Below are 14,679 nucleotides of genomic sequence, written 5' to 3' on the forward strand. Positions count from 1 at the left end.
AGAAACACAGAGGAGACCTAACGATAGAGGAACTACAGCAGGCTAACAATCGAATCATAATCATGAATTATGATTTAGAATTATGATTTAATTAGAATTAGTCAGTGACCTCATCTCTGAAGCATTTATTGCAGCTCGAAAAAGGTTCTTCGCTAGGCGCGAAAAATGCACTGATAATTTATAGTGACAACGCTGCCATTTACCGGGACAAACCGTAAACTACACAAAGCCATTACAGAAATAAGTTCTGAAAAGAATATACATATACGAAACTACTTGTTAAACAATAACGTAAGATGGCATTTCAATCCACCTTGCACACCACACTTTGGAGGATTATGGGAAGCGACAGTACAGGCACTGAAACATCACTTGAATCGCATCATGAAAGACACTCTTCACATATGAAGAACTAACGACATACAGATAGAAATTGAAGGTATCCTCAACTCGAGGCCATTAACACCATTATCATTTGATCCCAATGACCTCAGTGTATTGATACCCGGTCACTTCCTGATAAGTGATTCAATAAGCAGCACTCCCGAGTGCGATCTTACTATCCTAAAACCCGGCCGACTGTCTTCATGGTAACGGATACAACAAATGAGGCAGCATCTGTAGAACAGATAGTATAAGGAATACTTAAATCATCTGATGGACGAAAAAAATTGACATAAACCGGAAACCACGGAAGTCAAGAAAGGCATGCTAACGAAACTCAACGGCTGGTGGGGAGTATCAATAACTTGAGACTTAACAAGATCTTAGAACAGACGTGTTCAGAACATCAAGCTCTACTTATATACAACAAGTACAAATAAAGAGCCAAACTATACTAACACTGGATATATTAAACCTCCTCCACCTTGAGCGTTAATTCACTCAAGGTTCGCGATATCGACCGACCGGTTGGACCTGACCAGTCGCTCTTTAGCTGGTAATTCGCAACAGCCTTCGCCGATGACCTGACGCTAATAATTAGAGCAAAGAGGCAGGAGGAGATCGAGAACAGACTCTGCGAAGCAATAGGGACAGTGATTCGATGGTGTGCAGAAACAGGGTTACATCTATCCCAAGATAAAATAGAGGTTATTCTGTTTACGAGAAGGCGAATTCCTAAGATAATGGAAATAAATATGGGAGATTACTTGCTGGTGACAAAATCAAATATCTTAGTGTGCAGCTGGATAGCGGAAGAAAATTTACCCAACATCTGGAGAAGGTCTGTGGTAAGGCGGATGCCCTGATGGGGGCACTAAGGACACTATTGCCGAATGTCAACAAGCCCACTGGCTCCGTTAAGAAACTCTATTACGGAGTGTGAGAGTCAGTGGTGCTTTATGCCACACCAGTATGAGCTAAAGACCTGAAAATGTAAAAGAATAAAAATATTTTGAAGAGGGCGCAAAGGGCAGCACTAATTCACGCCTACTACACGCCTACGTCTACTGCATACAGGGCGGATACCTACGCAGTACTGTGTATACTTACGGATACGCTGCCTGCAACCTGACACAAAGAAAATATAATCAGTCTTCACAAAGATCAATACCAAACCACAGATAATCATAAGTGCAGCATACGTATCTCACAAAAGTAAACTCCCACCTGAATCTCTGGACATCCACCCATACTGGGCTCACCCACTGGGCAACAATCTAACTCTCTTTTCCTCATCGGTGGACATTTCAACTCCCCAAACCAGCAGAAGACAAATAATCCTACCAACTACAAACAGACCAGGCTGTTAAGTTTATTCAGTGAACTCTTCGAAGTGATAATCCTCATATATCTTCACAATCATCTCCAGAAACAAAATAAAATTGTAAATGAACAGTTTGATTTTAAAACAGGTCACGCCACAATAAACCAATTATTCAGAATCAGAGAACACATTATTCTGGAAGTACACAAAAAGGAAAGCAGTCGACACGGTTTGGCACAATAAAATCATTCTAGAATTAACAGAAGTACACATCCCAATTGAAATAATCAAAATAATATAAAACTTTCTCACTCATCAACCCCTAAATTTATCCTATCTGGGGTCTCACAAAGATCTATCCTTGGCCCAACTTTCTTTAACATATACATCAACGACATTCCCTTGGACAGAAAAGTACACAATGCAATCTACACTGTACAATCAATACACATCCTTGTGGCAACCAAAACAAAGTATCAAAAGTCTCGAAAAGCACCTAACACAAGTCATCAACCTCCTAACGATCTGGAAATTAAACACAAATATCTACAAAGCAGAGGCAATAATATTCACCACTAAAAACACCCAAATACTATTTTCCCTCACTGTTCAAGATCAACAAATCAAATGTAAAACAAACATTAGATACTTAGTCACTATACTAGACTACATATGAAGATTAGCTCTATATTAGCTATACTCAATAATCAAAAACGCTAGATCAGTCGTAACCTAAGGTGCACAAGCCCAGGATACATATCCCAAATTTCACATTCAAAACACACAAAAAGTCCAAAACAGATTCCTAACAAAAATCTTAAACTTACTTACAGACTACAGCACAAGAAAACTACGCAACTAACACGTAGGACACTAAATAAAAATCACAACAATCCACTAATAAACAAAATAGCACAATACGATATACACAAAATCCCACCAAGAGGCAAGAAAACTATACTTAAACTACCTAGAACTCTAACCCCATTAGAATAACTGCCATACTCATGGGTTTTTCAATGTTTATAACTGAATATTGCTTATCAATCAATTTGGACATGATATTCCGCTTTTACATTATGCTCATAGTTACACTTAGCATTCTGTGACTTTAGTAATCATGGCTTCATGATATAATCGTGGTTTGAATAATTTCATGTATCGAAAAATTAATACCATTTGTTTATAAAAACAAAACATGTTCTTCATTTAACATTATTAATCTCTTTTATATTCCAACATACAATGTCAAGATATTCGCAAAATTTTATTTAAGTTCCTTTCAACGCGGAAAATATAAGAAGCACGTTAATACATATATCCAAGATAAGAGACATTGCAAAGAATAGACCATAATGTGTAACTCTAAGTGAAATGTACAAGAGATAGTAATAAAAATCTACTCATGAAATTGTTTGGAATCCAATGAATTACAGCTCTTTACTCCTAAATATTTTATTCTTTTTACTTCTATTTATCAAAAAAAGGTAACATTTTGTAGTTACGTAATTGTCTTTGAGTGCAGATTGAAATCATTATAACTTAAACATATGTATATTTTTTATTTATTTTTACGGGAAATTAACAATACAATTGCGCACGCACGGTGGGACCATGTGAGCACAATTACTAAGTATAAATAGAGCCGAAGCAGCGATAAAAATTCAATTCAGTTTAGTTACCCGATACGAGTGTAACTCTAAGAAATGATTTAGAGATTGAATCTTCGGGAAGCTGTGAGAGACTCTTAACCCTTTGCAGTCTTACGTCGAGTCCGAATTGATATCACTTTTCGCACCAGCCGATCCTTCGTCGACTGTGATTCAGCTTTATTTTTCCTTCCAAAAATAATGTAAATTTCTCGACAAGAAGTATAACAGGTGAAGCGATCATTTAAACTCTTGGAATAATGCAAACAAGTAGTATGAAATAGTAAAAAACTTGTCTTTCGTCTTGCAAACTACACATTCGCATCTTACATAGATAAAACTCTATATTTAAAACGACTGTATTTGAAGGTCACAAACGAGCATGAACTAAATGGTTGGAGAAATGTTTCTCATAACAATAATTATTTTAATGATATAAAGTTTACAATTGGACAAAATCCCATAGCAGAATCCCAAGTTCCAAAACACTGTATCACACTTCTATAATTTTTAAATTATTTTTTATACATGGCCTTCTTACAAAAATAGCTTTTGAAATCAATTCATATGAGGAAAATATTATTAACTCTAAAGTGACAGCAAAACATTCAATATGACATGACTAGATAGACGATACAATGTTAGAAGTTTAAACGTTTTTAGGTGTAATAGTCAACATGGAAATAATAGCCCTTCACTATATAAGCGGTTATTGCAAAGTGCTTTACTTGAATATTCCAGTTTTTATTAAGGTATTCACGCGTCGTCCACTTTAACATATCTTCTGAGCATTACATGAAAACAATGCCTACATTCAATAAAGATGTGAAAACAAGAACTGAACGAATTTTCTAAATTATTTGAGAAAAAAATTTGGGAATTACTTTGTTCCGGCTAATAATAATTCCATAGATGAATCCACTGTCGGTTTTAAAGGATGATTACCCTTCAAAATACACGATTCAAAAAGCCTGCACAGAATGACTGAATCCCTATCTGGATATATATATTCATTTGTGTCATATTTTCTTTTATATTTACAAACAAAATTGTGCTGCACCTTTACAATAATCTACAACAGTTAATACCAGAGCTACAGGATATTATTTACTTACTGACTGTTTTTATACAAGCATTACTCGTGTAAACGAACTATCTGAAATGAACTGCCATCTCACGGGAACGCTAATGGTAAATAGACGAAAATATCTGCATCGCAACATCAGAGGATATCTGAACTGTGTTCCAAGATTGAACGGAGTAACTGATTGTTTGAGGGTAGTAATGTAAATGTCTTGTGATTGAAAAATGAGTTGTTTAATTGTTGTAACGTGAGTGTTCACTCATCCAAAGAAAGTGTCTTGAAACATCTGGGACGAGACACGTTGGTAAGGTAAGACACGCGGATTAAATGATGGAACAAATGTTCACTGGTTTCATAAAGTGGCATGAAAATATAAAAAAAACTAATTAATTAAAAATAAACAGCGCGGAACAGGAACACATCGGAAGAATCAAATTCTAGTTCTTGCATGACAAGATAAACTGGTTGTATCGATGATAAGTATGCGGAGCATACGTGGAGGAAGATTGGTTTTCAAGTCAAGTGTCACATTAAACTATAATAAAAACATGGACGATGTGGATCTAGTCCATCAATATGCTACAACGCATTGTTTCATCCGAAAATCACTAAAGTGGTGGAAAGAACTATTTTTTAAGGGATCTGAAACCTCTATTATCAACGCTTATATTTTACAAAAATCATGTACAGAAAAACAATATTTAAAACACATGAGCAATAAACAATTTAGACAAATACTTTTATTGGATCTGATCGATGACTTCCGCGTGACATCCAAAATTGGACGATTATCATTCAGTGATTAGGAACAACGATTGGATAGAACATTACATATTATTATCATTTTGCAGTCGTAATCACAACATACAGATTGTGTAATGTGTTTATATCGCAAGGTACCAGGTAGAAGAAGTGGGACTTGCTACATATATAAATCATGTGAACAGAAATTGGATTTCATGTGGACAAATGTTTTAGAAAATATGTTATAATGATCAATTATTATAAGTTGTAAATCAGAAAAGGTAATAATTAACTTAATTTACATGTTAAGATTATATTTAATGAAAAAATATAAAATAACGCTTTTGAATGTGTTATTGTGTTAATTAGCTCCTGAAACATTGCAATCCTTCCAGCACCACTCAAGTTTTTCGCCGAAATACTTTAATATGATTTTTTATGTCGACCAAATTATTAGGATGGCCTAATAGTATTTAAAACAAATGTAATATTTTATTACAGATCAGGAACAAACTTTCGGAGCAACCCAATAGCATTTAACAAGTGTAATGTTTTGTTAAAAATCAATAAGCATATTTAGAGATACTTCTAGTAACACTTTTTAATCTGATATGCTTGAAAACAATCTTCCCGATGGAGGTACTAAGCAAAATTTTCAAATATATCTTGTGTCGCCCTCCTGTTGTTTGCGGTACATATGCGGTATTTTCTCCTTGGATACTATTTTCCAGTGTCAACAATTTGTTCTAAAATATGCTGCCACATATTCCAAGACAATCTTTCTGGTGGATCCCCGTAAGGATCACGTCTGGTACATGTTGACGTTCCAGTTTGTTTAATTTCAACTGCATCTTCTCCTTCTGCTTCACAATCATTATTTGCCCAATTTTTCATCAATTGAAGTAAAAAATATGTATACTGTAGTTTTAACTGAACAAAGTACAATTGATTATCCAAAACGCTACTTTCTTTGACCACTTGATTCTTTTACGAGGTATTGAATAGTAGAACAAATATTGATTTGCTCTATGCATTCCCTTCAGGAAAGTATTATATTTATAGATACAAGTAGGTTTTGTTTTTGTTTTACCACTTCGACATATTTTACGAAATGTGCATCATGAATTGTCGAAATCATATGTACTATTCAAATATCCTTCCATGAAAGGAAAATTTTACCATTTCTTCTACAGGTCATTTCTTCTTCAATCTTAGTTCTTCTGACTTTAAATTTGATGGAAGCCCTCTGTTTTTTCTGATAGTTTTACATATTCTTACCTTATTCTTGAGTAAATTTTCAGTAATTTTTATACTATTATAATAATTATCTTGGTAGACGTGGTACCATTGATCGAGATATAGTTCTGAAAGAGATAAAATTGTTTCCTTTAATCTTTTCCCCTTTCCTCCATAAATTTCAATATTCTCAGTATATCCTGTAGTGGTTTCACATATTACTCGAACGAGGAGACCATATTTTATAATTTGTGCCGGGTTATATGTTCGAAATTTTAGTTTTCCTCTTCATGGTATGATATCTTCATCCAAAGATATTTCTTGATTTGTTTTATATACGAGTTGACATTTTTTTACAAAATAATCTAATATTGGTTTTATTTTGAAGAGTCTATCTGTAGTATTACCTTGCAAATCGGAGTATTACTGTAGTATTACTTTGTAATCCTTTCTTACATGTCCCATAAGGAAAACAAGAACAAGAAATTTTTTCATTTCTTTTTCATTTCTACATCTACTCACGTTAGTATTTTAGGATTTTACTTCCATCTATATTCATTTTGATAATAATATAGGTTGATTTCACGGCAAAGCATTTCAAAGAAATCACTTCCAAAGAATGAACTTACGACTTAATTAACGCTAGTATGATCGGATGGAAATTGCTTTACTCCAGGGTTACCTATAAAATCTTCCAGAACAGGAATTTTGTATTTCTTGGTCCATGAACTTGTTTCGTAAGATATAGGAAGGTCTTCGACATTTTCTTCACTACTGTCTGAATCACTCAACAAATGACGAATGCTTCTATTTCTAGTAAAATCAATTTCCATCAATAGCATTAACACTAATATTATCTTCACTTTCAGTATCACTTGGTATATCTGACAACACACGTGCACAAATTTCTGCGCCATATTCAACAGACTGATCTCTCATTTTTTACTGTCCTCTCATTACTAAATAAAAGTGTCGAGTAGCGAAGATGCAGCGACTTCTAAGAATCACGGTTTTCTGTTTACGAATCGGAGATAGAAAATTTTGTTGCAAATCTCCAAGGTACGCGCGTGTATCCGATGACTCGAAATCAGCAGAAACGTCAACACTCGAGGGTGCCATAAATTCTCTCACCCGCATGTGACCATTTTTGTATGAGTATTAGTAGTATGAGCCATTTATATAGGCCAGCGACATCGACGTCTTACATTTGCGATGCCTAAAAACGTGAGTCTAAGAAAAGACAGCAAAGCCACTTGGGAGTATCGAAAACAAAACCTTCTCTCTTGCTAGCGCACATACTAAGGGAGTTTTGACCTCCTCCGCAGCTACGACGCCGATGTACAATCGTCGACATGTACGAACGTCTATGTAAAACCACGCGAGTTCGGCATTCCCGAATTTATAGAACGTGCTGTAAACGTGACTGCCTTTAACCCTCCGTGCTTAAGAGCCGAGTCTCAATCGGCATGGCATGCGTTAACTTGAGTGGTGAGTAAGGCGACAGTCTCTGTTTATGCTAGATTTCGACATCTATAATTGATGAGAGTATAGTTGATTCGTAAATAGGTTCCTTAGCTCTTTATGTTCTTTGATAGCAAGTATACCTAAAGTGTTACGCTTTAAAATGAAGATGACGTATTTAATCTCAAATCCTTCCGAAACTATGGTTCTAACATCTTCGACGTCAGTTCGAATTCGACAACCAGGGCAAAAGTATTATAATTTAAAAGTCCTCAAAAATGGATTTCGGAAGTGAAATTAGCTCAAATGAAGATAAATTTGATTTTGAACTGTTGAGAAATGAGATCGATTGTATTCATGAAAGAATATAGAGATAATGATGGGGAAAATGAAAGCAATGATGAATGTAGTGACAGTATTAGATGTAAGAAATCGAAAAATTATAATAATAGATGGTGATTCCGAAAGTGACAGTGACGCCCTACGGGATTCTAATAATTACCAAGAATAAAATTCATGGGCAGCCAAAAACCTGCAGAGCCGCAGGTATCCTCAAATGTTGAACAACCGATGGATTTCTTTTTAGATATTTTTTGTCAACAAACTAATAAATCAAATAATAGCTGAAAGAAACAATTATGTAAAAAAGATAGGGAGGAGGACATTGTCATCATATTTCATTTGACAAACATGGCATAATGTCACTGAGGTAGAATTTTGGCCAAACCAAGGATGCATCTTGGTGAATGCTTTATAAATTGTCATACAATATCATACAAAAAGTGCAGAAATTAATATTACAAAATTATATTTTCAAAAATGTAAATATAGATAAATTATTGAAATATAATGTTTTTGTAAATTAATTTGTGTATAAAATCATTTTATGCTACCTGTAAGACATTCTGCAGTTCAGTCGATCATCGAAAAAGTCGTCAAGCCCAAAAGGTTAATTCACTTTTAGTATTTCTTACACAAAGTAGGGAAGATGCCTTATCTTCCAGTAAGTGGACCATGAGAGACGGCAGGAAACTTATCCCAGAACCTTGATCGAACACGCATCTACCACTTTTCAATATTACTTTTTATGTCGACCAGATTCTTAAATCTTATTATTCAAGCATGTAATATAAAAATAATAACATTTCATAACATTTCGTTTATAGTATCCATTGCTTTTTTTACTGTTTTATTTAACAGTAGTTAAAATTTTTATAGGATACTAAATGAAGTATGAAATACGCGAATTCACGTCTCCAGTCTCCAGAGTGTTAACATTATCTGTTAAAAGATTTTAAACTGTTGTTTTCTATGTTTAACTGCACGAAATTTGGACTTTATCCGCACTCGCTCCTACGAGATGGCATTGGCACTGTACTACCAATAACAGACATAGTAACCTCTAGATCCAAAACAACGTCCATATTCAAAGGCACAATAATATTGACTTTCTTATTATTTACTTCACCAAATACTATTTCCTTTGTAGCGGTTGCGTTCGGATTATATAAAGGAAAACAAAAACTAGGTAACAGTTACGCGGAGAAAAAAAGAAAAACATTCGTTTGGTATCCATGGTAGGGGGCCCTGCTCCCCCTTATTAACGTATGAAGGTATTTGTTTATCAAGTCTAAAATGTCAACCATAATAGGCTTACGTATTCGCGGTCAAAAAAACCTACCAAAGTAACAAGTAAAACGTACGATATTAATACTATGATGAGGACGACGTTTATTTTCCTGAAAACAACTTTGGACCGTCCTGGTTTAACGTAACGGCGCGATCAACTCCTGAACGCAAATCGTAGTTCAATCCTTGTCCGATTAAAATAAATATTTTACAAACTTTTGTGCAGTGACAACAGTCTTTCAATCCTTTCAACTTTATAAATTTGTATTATTAAAAAACAGAACGCATGTTTACATGCATTCTACAATAAAGACAATAAAAGAGGGACTCACCATATAAGTATAAGAGGAGATCTATAATGATTTATCTTAAAGAGGAATAGATTTACGCAAACATTCCAAATTCCATTCTCAAGATTCTAGAGAGCCAAAGACTTTAGAAGGCCTAAAAAATTAGAGTAAATTAAATAAATGGAATATTATTACACGAAATGTACAAATATTGCATGAAAATATCAAAATTGTAGCATGATTATTTTGTAAGAGTATAATATTGAATATGTACTATTAAGTTAAAATGTTGCGATATATTTTCCAAATCTTGCAGTACTATGTTATTATTTGTTCAAATTTTATCACATGTTGTTAGATAAGCAGATTTTAAAAAAACTAAATAACTTACAGAAGTAAAATTAAAGATGTTACTACCTTTGTAGTATATTTTACTTAGAAATTAGAAATGAATTTATAGCTATAATATTTAGGATTCCACAAAATATTCTTAAGATCTATCTTGCCTTACTTGTTAAAGCTTTCAAATGGATTTTTTAAAGATGTATGATATTAGCAGATCTTTTTCAATCATCGGTCAATTAAATTGATCAGATTCTTAAAATCTGAATAAAGTATTATGGTATAATTTTATAAGCAATGCTTCATAATTTTATATTTATATTTATAAAAGAACTGTTTATGAAAAAAGGACAATTGTTCACAAAATTAAAGAAAATCATGCACTTCATACAGTTCTCGATAACTCAAGGCTTGCAAAATTACTGAAAATGTATATTATTTTATAAACTATGATAAAAAATAGAAGAGCCAATGGCAGCTCAATATTTCAATGCTTATTTATTACATATTAATGTTATTAATAGTCATTCTGAGGTAGTTGATTTTTAACATGTAAAGGTGATTTTTAATTGGTAAACTGCGTTTTCAATATATGCGCCTCAAAATCTACATACGGATATTAGAGGTTTCCTATCTGTTAATTCATATCTAATATACTTTTATGTCTATACTCATATTTTAATCTGTGAACTATGACAGCGATATATAAACAATATGAACATCATCAACTATTGCTAAAATACTGTTTAAAAAATAAATAACTATGCCAGTTTAACTCTCAGATTCCATTTTACATATATTTCAAAATAAACTTTTGCAACCTTTTATTAATTTTAATTTTTAATTTAAAAAGATTTATTATAAAAATAATTTTTTGTGTCAATAAAAAAAATTTCGTATATCACATCACAAGCTGAACTATAAAAAATGAAAAGTTAATCGTCACGAATAGTCACATAGGCCCACAATAATAGTCGTAGATATATATTTTATTGCTTAATATTGTTCGTTTCTGTACATATTCGTAGGTAGTTGTGTATTAACGCTACATAAATAAAAAGTACGAATTTATGTTCAGAATTATTGTAAAATACAATTAAATGAAGAACGTACATTGCGATTTGTTCAATACACATTACACGTGTATTTTTATTACGCGTTTAAATCTATGGTCTCTATTATTCATATTTTCGACGCTGCTTGTTAGTATAGGTTAAATTACGTAACACATATCTTTTCCAGATTAGGATAACTTAAACACAAGTAATCGTTAAGTGGTTAATTGTATAAACATATAAAATATTTACCTTGATTAAATCAATGGTCGATCAAATGTTACATCATTTTGTACTCACACATTCACTTCTATCAAAATTTAAGAAATTATCTTTGAAAATTTTCACATACAAATCATTGCAGGAACAAAAATGATCCCTTCTACACGACGCGCATCTTACCGCGTGTGAATCCAAAAAAAGGATTTTGCGGCGTCAGTCGCCTCTATTTATTACTAAACAGCTAACGTTGGTAGCACGTTTCCCCCACGATGGGAGTTTTCGTAATTTATACCAGGGAGAAAATGAAAGTCCCCATGCTTGTGGCTCCAGTTCTTCCAGGACTAGTGTTGCCATCACTAGTCAAGTGCTGCCGCTACTAGGCAAATACTGCAAAGTGTGTCATACCAGCCTATACAAAAACTTATTTAGTTACACCACAAACGAGGTATACTCACTGTGACTTTACTCTACAAAAGCCTATTTCATTGTACAGTTCGACGAAACAGTTTATAACTAATATTTATGAATTCACGGTTTTTATCCATCTCACTGCCATTACTAAGTAAAATGTATGGTGATAATTTAGATGTGGCCTTATCACCGATTTTGATGATTTTTGAATATGCTGTCGGGGCAATGATTCTGTAGCACATTTGTTCTATACATGTAACTGCCGCTTCGTCTTAGTTTTCGAGATATTCACAAAAAAATGTTATTAGCTCCAGAGAGGAAATTTTCTCTCTGCTAGCTCATTGAGTCGGGCCTATATTTATGTATTTGTGACACAGTCACAAATGTAGCCATAGCACCATAGCACACTAGAACATTGTTCTTCCTCTTTTTCTTTCTTTTTCTCATGCTTTTACATATGGAATTAATCGAACGAATTCAATGCAGTCGCGTTTACAGTCTGTTCTGTAGGTATGCTCAGAAATATCGAACACTTTGACCTTTGTCCCTGTCACAGGCTCAGAAACAGTAATAGGGTAGACAAAATATCCTGCATGCCACAGTTATCGAAACAATAACCAGATAATAACGGAATAGCCGCCTCTGATATACACCCGACGATAACCCTTCCAGAGGGACTAAAACCTCAGTATAAAAAACCCTCCCAAATTAGCGCTCGACACCTTTTTGTTGTAACACTCTGAACCGTCACTCTGTTAGATTCGTATAATAAGTTTTATTAACATATCTAAAGTTCAATTTCTTCATGTTGTTTGTGAAACGTTCGAACTGCGACGCGAGGAGATCGGTGATCTGTCATTTTCGTGATTTCTTGTGTCTCCTACACGACACGTGCTTCCTCTTCACCACATTTGCCAACCATCTTATTACTACCCCCCCCCTCCCTCATTGACTGTTCCAGCTACTACATACTTTATTTAGCAATCACATTTTTCTGCCTGCCTACGCTCTTTTAACAAATGTTTCAACGTGCCCCAACCCTCGTACACACCTTCCCTTCCTCAGCCACCCAATATTTATACCATTCTTCTATATTAACACACCTAACTGTAACTATAAACTTCTAATTACCAATAGTATCTACTTTACATAAATATTTTGGCCCATTAACCGTTATAATGTACTTATACCTTTCATTATATCTAGATTTTTTGTATTTTGTTAAATTGTTTCTGCCCATGAACCTCTCGCGCTCTCCGCTTAATAACCCCCATCTTTCCAGCTTCCGTCGCTTTGTCTTATATTGCTTCCATATACCATCGCTTTAATGCCGGTCACAATCCTTATTCTATCTCTTCTTGTTTCCACCGATACAATATAGTTTGGTGTACATCGTTTTAAGTCTAGACACCATTTTATATATTTCATAAGCACGATTTGCATTTCTTGACACTCTGTCCAGTTGAAAACTTCTGAATCGTACAGTACTGTCCACACTATTATCCTGTCGAACATGAACAATCTTCCCTTTAAATCATTGGAGCCCTATCTCCTGGGGCCGACGCATCACTATCTCCTCTTATGCATTTCCTAACCCCTCTAGTACTTCTCGAATATCTTACTGCCAGATAAATAAATTCCCTTGCTGCTTCAATTTCTCTACCTTTTTATTTCCATCCCATTTTCTTTTTCTTCCTCCCTTTTTGAAAATCATGACTTTAAATTAGTCATGATCCAGTGTAAGTTGCCTATTATCAAGATATCTCTCCAATCTTCTTACCAACAGCTGGCAATTCCTTTTTTCTATTGGTCACAATCACTACATCATCGGCACACAAGAATGAGCAAATTGAATAAATATTCCGTACCCACTACCAGTCCTACTCTCTACTCATTCATTAGCTCCTTCTCAATATCACCAGTATCCCCAATAAAAATAGTGAATGAAGTCGAAATTAACACACATCCTTGCCGTAGCCCCTTCCTCATCCATAACTCCCCTGTTATCTCTTTTCACACCTTCACCACATCACTTGTTTCTCCGTAGATATCTTTTATTTGCTATATTAATCCTTCCTGTATACCTCTTCCATCACTTTCCACAAGAGTCCTCTATTAACGATGTCAAACATCGCGTTTAAAGTTGATGAAAAAAACTGCGGTCTTACCTCCTTTATTTCCCTACACGTAATGTAGGATATATACGTTGTTCGCCGTATATATCCTTTTTACTTTTACTTACCCTTTTACTTTTCGTTTATCACTTTTTTCGATCTCTCATTTACGATTCTCGCATATATTTTATATATTGCATTTAACAGGGATATATCTCTGTGATTGACAAGGTTTTCCGTGACCCACTTTTTACTTAAGGCAACAATTATCCCATTCTTCCAATGTTTCGGAAACCTCCTCCCTGCCAAAAGCTTGTTATCAATTCTCCTAGCTGTTCCCTTATCTTCCTTTTGCATTCTTTTCACATTATTTTTCGCATTCATTTGGAATCCTACCTGCTCCGACTGCTTTCTTTCTCTTTAATGTTGCTATTTTTTATTCTACCGTCTCTTTCTCTATCTGTTCTTCATCTGTCATCTCCGTTATATGCTTTCTGCTCGCTCCATCCGCATCTTATCAGCATAGAAGTGAAATGGATTTTTCGTTCCGCCATACTTATATTTCTTCCTGGTTCATGTCTCTTTTTCCTATGCTTATATATACACTGCCAAAATCACGACTTCCTCCTAATATTCCTTATTTCTTCTTCTTTTTTTCTTTTCCCTCTTTTCCTTATAGATCCTCATGAAGCTTTTGTTCCTCTCCAGATATTCTTCCCTAGCTCTGCTTCTAA

The 14,679-nt window shown here is 34.3% G+C and overlaps 2 long non-coding RNA genes across 2 annotated transcripts in view; one reads left to right on the plus strand and one right to left on the minus strand.

The window, feature by feature from the left end:
• The window catches only part of LOC138185593 (uncharacterized), a 188,039-nt gene that overhangs the window by 54,648 nt on the left and 118,712 nt on the right, over positions 1 to 14,679 (plus strand). The window lies entirely within an intron of this gene.
• LOC138185592 (uncharacterized) lies at positions 9,009 to 12,334 on the minus strand. Its single transcript, XR_011174666.1, has 3 exons — positions 11,876 to 12,334; positions 11,451 to 11,807; positions 9,009 to 9,955 (listed from the first exon to the last, which is right to left on the minus strand). It is a non-coding gene; the product is annotated as an uncharacterized LOC138185592 (long non-coding RNA).

The sequence above is a fragment of the Bombus flavifrons genome, chromosome 12, assembly GCF_040668555.2.
Source record: "Bombus flavifrons isolate JBK064 chromosome 12, iyBomFlav1_principal, whole genome shotgun sequence".
NCBI lineage: Eukaryota > Metazoa > Arthropoda > Insecta > Hymenoptera > Apidae > Bombus > Bombus flavifrons.